We start from the raw sequence: 11,985 nt of genomic DNA on the forward strand, positions 1-11,985 counted from the left end.
GAATACCGTGCAGAGAGACAATACGAGAGGTATAGAGTTCCGCCAATTGAGCTGCAGTGATCGACTCTTTGATAGGCAGAAAGTGAGCCACTTTGGTGAGCTTGTCGATGACAACAAATATAGCATCATTGCCACGCTTGGACTTTGGAAACCCAGTCACGAAGTCCATTTCAATGTGGTCAAACTTCCATTCTGGAATGGCAAGAGGTTGGAGGAGACCAGCTGGCCTTTGGTGTTCTGCCTTCACTCTTCTGCAGACATCACATTCATTCACGAATTGAGCGATCTCGCGCTTCATTCGAGTCCACCAATAAGCTTGCTTAAGGTCCTGATACATCTTCGTGCTCCCAGGGTGGATGGAGAGGAGAGAATTGTGAGCCTCGTTCATGATCACTTTACGAAGTTCACCTTTGGGCACAACAATACGATCCTCGAAGAAGAGAGTGTCCTTGTCATCAAGGCGGTAGCACTTGTACTTGGACTGACTCTTGGCAATCCCAATCTTCACCTTTTTCACCATAGCATCAAGAAGCTAGGCTTGGCGAATCTGGTCTTCTAAGGTAGGAGAGACTTGAAGGTTGGCGAGGAAACCTTGAGGAACAACTTGCAGATTAAGTTTGCGGAAAGCTTCACAAAGCTCGGGTTGATAAGGCTTGAGAATCAGACTGTTGCAATAGGCCTTTCTGCTCAAAGCGTCAGCAATCACATTGGCCTTGCCTGGAGTATACTCAATACTTGGGTTATACTCTTGAATCATTTCGACCCATCGAGTTTGTCTTAGGTTGAGATTAGGCTGAGTGAAGATGTACTTGAGACTCTTGTGATCGGTGAAAATGTCCACTTTTCTTCCCAATAGAAGATGTCTCCAAGTCAAAAGAGCATGCACAACTGCCGCCAACTCGAGATCGTGAGTGGGGTAGTTCTTCTCATTAGGCTTCAACTGGCGAGATGTATAAGCAACAACTTTCTTCTCTTGCATCAATACTGCGCCAAGACCTTGGAGAGAGGCATCACAAAAGACCTCGTACGGCTTGGATTCATCAGGCGGAGTCAAAACTGGAGCAGTGATCAATTTCTCTTTCAAAGTGTTGAAAGCAATATCACACTCCGGAGACCAAACGTACTTGACATGCTTCTGAAGAAGATTTGAGAGAGGCTTCGCGATCTTGGAAAAGTTTTCAACGAATCTTCGGCAGTAACTTGCGAGACCGAGAAAACTGCGGAGTTGCTTCACATTCTGAGGAGGTTCCCAATTCACAATTGCGGATACCTTCTCGGGATTCACGGAAATGCCCTTGGCAGAGATGATATGACCAAGATAAAGAACCTCATCGAGCCAAAATTCACACTTGGAGAACTTGGCGTAGAACTGATGTTCCCTGAGTTTATCAAGCACCAAACGCAAATGCTTGGCATGATCTTCCTTGTTCTTGGAGAAAACCAGAATGTCATCGACATAGACCAAAACAAAGTCATTGGTGTAGGCGTTGAAGATGAAATTCATCATGCGAGAGAACGTCGGAGGAGCGTTGGCGAGGCCAAAAGACATGACAGTGTATTCATATGAACCAAAGCTTGTTCTGAATGTTGTCTTGGGAATATCTTTTTCACGAATGCGAATCTGGTGATAACCCATACGGAGATCAAGCTTGGAGAATACTTGAGCACCTTTGAGTTGCTCGAACAGCTCATTGATGTTGGGAAGTGGGTATTTGTTCTTGATGGTCTTCTTGTTCACTGGACGGTAATCAACACAAAGTCGGTCCGTTCCATCCTTCTTCTTCACAAAAAGAACACCACAACCCCACGGAGAAGTACTAGGCCGGATGAGACCCATTCTTTCTTGCTCATCAAGTTGTTTCTTCAACTCCTTCAACTCTTCAGGGCCGAGCCTGTAAGGACGTTTGCACACAGGTTCCGTGCCAGGCTCAAGTTCAATAACGAATTCAACTGGCCGGTGCGGAGGCATTCCTGGGAGCTCTTCTGGAAAGACGTCTTGATATTCGCAAACAACTGGAATTTGCGAGATGGCATCCAATTCACCCTTCTCACTGAGAGAAAATAGACGGATAGTATTATCCCGAGCGGCAAAGACAATTACGTCCTCAGACGAATGAGTCAATTGAATCTGCCTGGTAGCACAATCAAGCTGAGCCTTGTGCTTAGAAAGCCAATCCATCCCGAGAATAAGATCAATATCCGAGTTACCAAGAACCATTGGGGAAGCCAGAAACTTGAAATCACCCATCAAGATAGAAATATCTGGAACCATCAAACTAGAACTCAGACGCTTAGCTGGAGAGACAACTTGCATAGCTCTAGGTAAAGCCTTAGTACTAAAATTGTTCTCCGATGCAAATGGGAATGACATGAAGGAATGCGATGCACCAGAGTCAAAAAGAACTTTTTCAGGAATATCATTAACAGGAAGGTTACCCATGATCACATCTGACGAGTCCTCTACCTGAGCTGCATTCATCAAATTGACCTTGGCGTGCTTGGGGTTATGCTTGACCACAGCTGTACTTGCCGATCTGACAGGAGGAGGAGGAGGAAGATGCCTCTGGTTGAAACACTTGTTGGCATAGTGACCCTTCTGTTGGCACTTGTTGCACGTGACCTCTGAAAGCGGACGGTGATACGGAGCACTCGATCTTGGAGCTTGAGACGAAGTCTTGTTCTGAAAGCCTGGGTTGGGTGGGTGGGAAGAACCACTGCCACCTTTGCTCTTCTGCTGATACGGTTGACGGAACGGAGGAGGAGGAAGCCAAAACTTCTGCTGCTTGGCCACATGAGTAGAGGAAGAAGGAGTAACATCTCTGACTCGCTTCCTGGAAGCATCACACCTCAACTGAGCAGCCTCTTGCTTCAGTGCCATGTTGTAGAACTCATTGTATCTCAAAGGCTCAAAGAGAACAAGAGCGAGCTGAATATCTTTCCTGAGACCACCCCTGAACTGGTATATCATGCTCTTCTCATCAGGCACGTCCTGCTTGGCAAAGCGGGCAAGCTTCTGGAACAATTTGTTGTAGTTATAGACAGACAAAGAACCTTGCTTCAGATTGCGGAATTCCTCACGCTTGCTTTCAACCAGGCTCTGCGGAATGTGATGAGCTCGGAAATCTTGACGGAAATCATCCCAAGTGATAACACGTCCACCTCTGGAATCCTTGTACTGCTGGAACCATTCTGCAGCTTGATCTTTGAGTTGGAAGGAAGCGAACTTGACAAAGTCCTCAGGCCTGACGTTGCTGCACTCGAAATGCTTACACAGATCCACAAGCCAATCGTTAGCATCGGTTGCCTCAACACAATTGCTGAAAGTCTTTGGCCCGTTAGCAAGGAACTGGTTGAGTGTAGCAAAGTGACTCTGACTGCTGCCTTGATTCCCTTGACTGCCTTGATTGCGCTCTTGGAGAATTTGCATGATCAGCTGAGTGTTTGCATTGGTTGCGGCCATCACAGCTTGCCATGCCTCTGGAGGAGGTGGAGGCGGTGGCGGATCAGGATTCGGAGTCGTGCGCGTTGGAGGAGCCATCCTGAAGAGGTTGACCACCATTAGCACATGACAGATAAATATTGAAGCTGAATTCAACGGAATGAAAAATTGCAACATATAGTCTTCACATCCGAACAAAATGAACGAATGCATTCTCTTCAAATGGTCACATATCCTTAAATTGAGAAGCCACGTAGAATTAAGGTAGAGAAATAAATCAACAAGGTACGGATCAGGAACGAATAATCGGTAAGAAATCCCAATCTCAAACCAATATCTGTGGAAGAAGAACTAGAGCTACTGGAATTCCCACCTATGAAACTCCCGAACCTTTACGGTTATGCAATCAGGTGTTGGGGATACAGGGGAAGCATAATATCTCACCCAAACTAGCAAATCCTACATCCAGCTGTATCCATCCTTCAACACATAACCAAGAAAACTTCGGAAACCATCTACCTCAACCTTCGAAAAGCATCCGTTATGCAAGTTATGGCGATACTCCCGAACTCCCGCCCCAGTACTGGGTGGCGTCGAGGTTATCTCATCAACGAACTGCATAAAAGAGATTTTCGATGTTGGCGAACATATCTCAAGTATTCCAGAATTGCAACGATAAAATTATGATGACAACACCTCAGAGCTCAACTCCCCGGGACACTTCCACTAAACCCCTGACAGGAGGCACCAAGACAGTATTCTCATCATAAGCCATCGGAACAAATCCAAGATACTCGCGTGATCCTAAAAAAAAATTTAGTGAAATTTGAGAAGAGAAGAGTCAAAACTCTACGTCAGGATGCCTTACCAGAGCGATGAGGAGACTGGGAAGTAAAAAAGAATTCCTAAGCTCTCCGATATATAATTCCTAAGTGACTCAAAACATTTTTCTAGACACAACTCGGCTGCTAAAAACGATCAAGCAATGGGGCTCCTAAGGTCGGGGAAGGCTCTGATTACCAACTTGTAACGCCCTCGATGCGGCTATAGCTCCCACGTGTTGAGGCACGACTTAGAGACATAACCGCATTGAAAGCAATGTCGCAAGTCAGGCAATCATTACAACATCCCATGTAATACATAATAAAAGGGGGAGATAACATAGTTGGCTTACACTCGCCACGTCACATCAGAGTACATAAATAACAACCATCAAACAAACACTCATGGCCCGACTACGGCGCCAAAATAGAAAAGAACCCAACATGCGACAAGGTCCTGAATCGATCCCCAACTAGGCACCACTACTGATCATCGGGAAAGGAAACATAATAACGCTGAGAGTCCTCGTCGAACTCCCACTTGAGCTCGTACTCGTCACCTGGAGCGGAATCACCTGGACCTGCATCTGGAATTATAGTATTTGTGAGCCACAGGGACTCAGCAATCTCGCACCCTCGCGATCAAGACTATTTAAGCTTATAGGAAGGATAAGGCAAATATATGTGGAGCTGCAGCAAGCGACTAGCTTGTATGGTGACTATCTTATACGCAAAAGAGAGCGAGAAGAGGAGGCAAGGCGCGATCGAGAATCTAGAAGAACAACCTGCGCAATCATTACTCCAACACCGTGTCCACTTCCCGGACTCCACCGAGAAGAGGCCATCACGGCAACACACTCAGTTGATTCATCTTAATTAATTAAGGTTTAAGTTGTCTACAACTGGACATTAACAAATTCCCATCTGCCCATAACCACGGGCACGGCTTTCGAAAGTTCAATCCCTGCAGGGGGGTCCCAACTTAGCCCATGACAAGCTCTCACGGTCAACGAAGGAAAAGACCTCCACCCAAGACACACCGATCAGACTCGGTAACCCGGTACACCAAGACAATTCGACAGGTTAAAACAAGACCAGCAACACCGCCCGAATGTGCCGACAAATCCCGATAGGAGCTGCACATATCTCTTTCTCAGGGCACACTCAGATGAGACTAGCTACGAGTAAAACCAACCCTCAAGTTGCCCCGAGGTGGCCCCGCAGGCAGCTCAGTTCGGACCAACACTCAGAGGGAGCACTGGCCCGGGGGGGTTAAAATAAGATGACCCTTGAGTCTGCAGAACCCAAGGGAAAGAAAAGGCTGGGTGGCAAATGGTAAAACCAATGTTGGGCATTGCTGGAAAAGCTTTAATCAAGGAGAAATATCAAGGGGTTCCCATTATAACCCAACCGCGTAAGGAACGCAAAAATCCGGGAACATAACACCGATATGACGGAAACTAGGGCGGCAAGAGTGGAACAAAACACTAGGCGAGAGACCGAGCCTTCCACCCTTTACCAAGTATATAGATGCATTAAGATAACATAGCAATATGGTGATGTCCCAACAAGTAAATAAATGTTCCAACAAGGAACGGCCTCCAATCATCACCTGCAACTAGCAACGCTATAAGAGGGGCTGAGCAAAGCGGTAACATAGCCAAACAACGGTTTGCTAGGACAAGGTGGGTTAGAGGTTCAACATGGAAATTGGGAGGCTGACAAGCAAAATGTAGGCATCGTAGCATTGGCATAGCAAGAGCGAGCAAACTAGCATAGCAAAGATAGTAGTGATTTCGAGGGTATGATCATCTTGCCTGCACAGTTGTCAGAGTTGACTGGATCCTCACAAGCAAACTCAACGGGCTCCTCGGTAGCGAACTCGTCTCCCGGCTCTACCCAACAAGACAAACAAGCAACAAGGATACAATCAACCACGTGCAAGACCAAGCAATATGATGAAATGATGATACGCTATGCGGGATGCAATGCGGGATGCAAAATGCAAGATATGACAGGAAATACATGAACCTGGCCTCAAATTGGAATTCCAAGGGTGCCACTGGATAGAGGGGATGAAACCGCTTGAAAACGATATAAAGATCATTGGAATCGGAGTTACGGTTTGGAAATGGCAAGCGTTTTAAGATACGACACCGGTCTGCGATTTACAGCAAGTAGGCATCTAAACGCAACGAAATGAACATGCTACAGCCACCAAACATGACAAAAAAATACATGGCAGGGATTCAAACAAGATGCTTAACAAAAGACTAGCACTGAGCCACGGCCAATTCATCCATTAAGAGGTTCAAACAAGCATGGCAAAAACGCAAATGCAAAACAGATTCCAGACTTAGTGAAATTAACACTAGTCTGAAATTTCAGATCACGAAGCCCTCTTCGGAGCGGCAAAACAACATGATAAATGACCTGAACATGACAAGTAAGAACATGGCATGGAGCTACTCAACAAGCTTAACAAAAGACCCAAAGTGACCTGGGGCCAAAAGGGTTCACAAAATATATTAACGGGCACACGAACATAGCTAAAACACAATCAGTTTTCAGACTTAGTGAAAACTGAGACATGCTGAAATATAACTCACGAAGGCATATAAACGAGCTCGATGCACTCACCATGGTGCAAGTCACAGCAAGGAAAGCATACATCCATTAAGAAGGCACAAAATAAAAGCTAGACATGGCAAGAACAATGGCATAGCATGCACGGATCAACTACAATAACGCCGGCAAAATCGCAAACGAGTTGACGATCTGCCCAGATTCACCATGAAGCAAAAGTAGAGCTCTATTGACTCAAGCTATGGTGCTCCATAATTGCAAACAAAGACATGGATGGATAGAGCATAACATGATTAACAAAACTCCTTTACTGATCATCCTCAAAAGAGGCACGGATCACTAGGAAACAAGCTGAACATATGGCATCATGAACTAAAATATCACAGACTTAGTGAAAACAACTAAGTCCCTGGAAACAGATTTACCGGGTGCCTCACTTTGCAAGCTTGCACAAGTCATCACACACATCCTAAAAATGCATGGGTTGCACCTCTGGAAAGAAGACAAAATGCTTAACAAAACATATGAAGGACTCACAGGCATAGCATGCACACATTAATCATGGTAAAAATGACAAAAGTCTAAGATGAACTAGCAGATCTGACAATTAACTCACGAAGCCTCCTTCTAACAGCATTTTGGGAATCAAGATGAGCTCAACTGAAAATGATGCAATGGAATGAAATGATGTACTCGTTGAGGCGAAGATTTTGATATATCATATGTCCAAAACGGAGCTACGGATGCAAAGTTACGGGCGGTCAAATTTTGCATAAAATTTAGAGGGGAGGGAAAAAGTCAACCCCCTAGGGTTTACTGTTTAGATCTGGATCGGGATCTCAGGTACTGTTCATCGGGCGTGGAAACCGAGGTACGCCGGAGTTGGAGTTTGAGGCCGCCGGAGTTGGAGAAGGTCCGGCCACTCCCGGCCGGATCCGGCGGCGGGGGCGGCGGCAGCGGCCGGCGAGGGGCGCGGCGGAGCCGGCCGGCGAGGGGCGGCGTTCCGGCGAGGCGGGCGACAGGCGGCCGGGGCGGGCTCCGGCGGGAGGCGAGGTCGCCCGCGGCGGCGCGGCCACCGGGCGTGAAGACGAAGGGCGGCGGCGCGCGGGACGAAGGGCGGCGGTGGCTCGGGCTCGCGGGGGCCCCTCCTGGGCCTCCCGGGCCGGCGGCGGCGGAGAGATGCGGCGGACACGTGGCAAGGCGGGATTGGTGGGCTACGGCGGCAGACGCTGTCCGGCCGGGGCGGACATGTCCGTCGGCGTGGATCTTTTTTTTTAGAACTAGGGTTCGAGGAGGAAGACTGAGATCCGAAATTGGAGGGAGTATATATAGGCATAAGTGGAGCTAGGAGAGTCCAAATGAGGTGCGGTTTTCGGCCACGCGATCGTGATCGAACGCTCTAGGACATGGAGCAGAGTTTGGTGGGTTTTGGGCCAAATTTGAGGGGTGTTGGGCTGCAACACACACGAGGCCTTTTCGGTCCCTCGGTTGACCGTTGGGGTATCAAACGAAGTCCAATTGATACGCAACTTGACAGGCGGTCTACCGGTAGTAAACCAAGGCCGCATGACAAGTCTCGGTCCAATCCGGAAATGTTTAATCCCCACACACGAAAGAAAGCTAGAAATGACCACCGGAGGAGAACGAAGCGCCGAAATGCAAAACGGACAACGGGGAAAATGCTCGAATGCATGAGATGAACACGTATGCAAATGCAATGCACATGATGACATGATATGAGATGCAAGAAAACGAAAACAACACACGGAGACAAAGACCCGAACCCGAGGAATAAATATAACTTAACGCCGGAAACGGCAAGAGTTGGAGTACAAATTGGGAAAGTTACATCTGGGGCGTTACACATTTCTCCGATTTGGGTTCGAGCTTATCAGGTTGAAGCTTTTTCACATAAGCATCGCAGCCCCAAACTTTCAGAAACGACGACTTTGGTTTCTTACCAAACCATAGTTCATAAGGCGTCGTCTCAACGGATTTCGATGGTGTCCTATTTAATGTGAATGCAACCGTCTCTAAAGCATAACCCCAAAATGATAACGGTAAATCAGTAAGAGACATCATAGATCAGACCATATCTAATAAAGTACGATTACGACATTCGGACACACCATTACGCTGTGGTGTTCCGGGTGGCGTGAGTTGCGAAACTATTCCACATTGTTTCAAATGTAGACCAAACTCGTAACTCAAATATTCTCCTCCACGATCAGATTGTAGAAACTTTATTTTCTTGTTACGATGATTTTCAACTTCACTCTGAAATTCTTTGAACTTTTCAAATGTTTCAGACTTATGTTTCATTAAGTAGATATACCCATATCTGCTTAAATCATCTGTGAAGGTGAGAAAATAACGATATCCGCCATGAGCCTCAACATTCATTGGACCATATACATCTGTATGTATGATTTCCAACAAATCCGTTGCTCTCTCCATAGTACCGGAGAACGGTGTTTTAGTCATCTTACCCATGAGGCACGGTTCGCAAGTACCAAGTGATTCATGATCAAGTGGTTCCAAAAGTCCATCAGTATGGAGTTTCTTCATGCGCTTTATACCGATATGACCTAAACGGCAGTGCCACAAATAAGTTGCACTATCATTATCAACTCTGCATCTTTTGATTTCAACATTATGAATATGTGTATCACCACTATAGAGATTCATCAAAAATAGACCACTCTTCAAGGGTGCATGACCATAAAAGATATTACTCATATAAATAGAACAACCATTATTCTCTGATTTAAATGAATAACTGTCTCGCATCAAACAAGATCCAGATATAATGTTCATGCTCAACGCTGGCACCAAATAACAATTAATTAGGTCTAATACTAATCCTGAAGGTAGATGTAGAGGTAGTGTGCCGACCGCGATCACATCGACTTTGGAACCATTTCCCACGCGCATCGTCACCTCGTCCTTAGCCAATCTTCGCTTGATCCGTAGCCCCTGTTTCGAGTTGCAAATGTTAGCAATAGAACCAGTATCAAATACCCAGGTGCTACTGCGAGCATTAGTAAGGTACACATCAATAACATGTATATCACATATACCTTTGTTCACTTTGCATCCTTCTTATCCGCCAAATACTTGGGGCAGTTCCGCTTCCAGTGACCAGTCTGCTTGCAGTAGAAGCACTCAGTTTCAGGCTTAGGTCCAGACTTGGGTTTCTTCTCCTGAGCAGCAACTTGTTTGCTGTTCTTCTTGAAGTTCCCTTTCTTCTTCCCTTTGCCCTTTTTGTTGAAACCGGTGGTCTTATTGACCATCAACACTTGATGCTCCTTCTTGATTTCTACCTCCGCGGCTTTTAGCATTGCGAAGAGCTCAGGAATAGTCGTATTCATCCCTTGCATATTATAGTTCATCATGAAGCTTTTGTAGCTTGGTGGCAGTGATTGAAGAACTCTGTCAATGACACTATCAACAGGAAGATTAACCCCCAGTTGAATCAAGTGATTATGATACCCAGACATTTTGAGTATATGTTCACTGACAGAACTATTCTCCTCCATCTTGCGGCTATAGAACTTATTGGAGACTTCATATCTCTCAATCCGGGCATTTGCTTGAAATATTAACTTCAACTCCTGGAACATCTCATATGCTCCATGACGTTCAAAACATCCTTGAAGACCCGGTTCTAAGCCTTAAAGCATGGCACACTAAACTATCGAGTAGTCATCAGCTTTGCTCTGCCAGACATTCATAACATCTGGTGTTGCTCCTGCAGCAGGCTTGGCACTTAGCGGTGCTTCCAGGACGTAATTCTTCTGTGCAGCAATGAGGATAATCCTCAAGTTGCGGACCCAGTCCGTGTAATTGCTACCATCATCTTTCAACTTTGCTTTCTCAAGGAACGCATTAAAATTCAATGGAACAACAGCACGAGCCATCTATCTACAATCAAACATAGACAAGCAAGATACTATCATGTACTAAGTTCATGATAAATTTAAGTTCAATTAATCATATTACTTAAGAACTCCCACTTAGATAGACATCCTTCTAATCCTCTAAGTGATCACGTGATCCAAATCAACTAAACCATGTCCGGTCATCGCGTGAGATGGAGTAGTATCAATGGTGAACATCAATATGTTGATCATATCTACTATATGATTCACGCTCGACCTTTCGGTCTCCGTGTTCCGAGGCCATATCTGTTATATGATAGGCTCGTCAAGTTAAACCTGAGTATTCTGCGTGTGCAACTGTTTTGCACCCGTTGTATTTGAACGTAGAGCCTATCACACTCGATCATCACGTGGTGTCTCCGCACGAAGAACTTTCACAACGGTGCATACTCAGGGAGAACACTTATACTTTGATAATTTAGTGAGGGATCATCTTATAATGCTACCGTCAATCAAAGCAAGATAAGATGCATAAAAGATAAACATCACATGCAATCAATATAAGTGATATGATATGGCCATCATCATCTTGTGCTTGTGATCTCCATCTTCGAAGAACCGTCATGATCACCATCGTCACCGGCGCAACATCTTGATCACCATCGTAGCATCGTTGTCATCTCGCCAATCTTATGCTTCCACGACTATCGCTACCGCTTAGTGATAAAGTAAAGCATTACAGCGCAATTGCATTGCATACAATAAAGCGACAACCATATGGCTCCTGCCAGTTGCCGATAACTCAGTTACAAAACATGATCATCTCATACAATAAAATTTAGCATCATGTCTTGACCATATCACATCACAACATGCCCTGCAAAAACAAGTTATACGTCCTCTACTTTGTTGTTGCAAGTTTTACGTGAATGCTACGGGCTTAGCAAGAACCGTTCTTACCTACGCATCAAAACCACAACGATAGTTTGTCAAGTTGGTGTTGTTTTAACCTTCGCAAGGACCGAGCGTAGCCACACTCGGTTCAACTAAAGTTGGAGAAACTGACACCCGCCAGCCACCTGGGTGGAAAGCACGTCGGTAGAACCAGTCTCGCGTAAGCGTACGCGTAATGTCGGTCTGGGCCGCTTCATCCAACAATACCGCCGAACCAAAGTATGACATGCTGGTAAGTAGTATGACTTATATCGCCCACAACTCACTCGTGTTCTACTCGTGCACAACATTAACGCATAAAACC

Source organism: Triticum urartu, chromosome 2A (assembly GCF_056163025.1).
Source record: "Triticum urartu cultivar PI428250 chromosome 2A, HENAU_Tu73, whole genome shotgun sequence".
Lineage (NCBI taxonomy): Eukaryota > Viridiplantae > Streptophyta > Magnoliopsida > Poales > Poaceae > Triticum > Triticum urartu.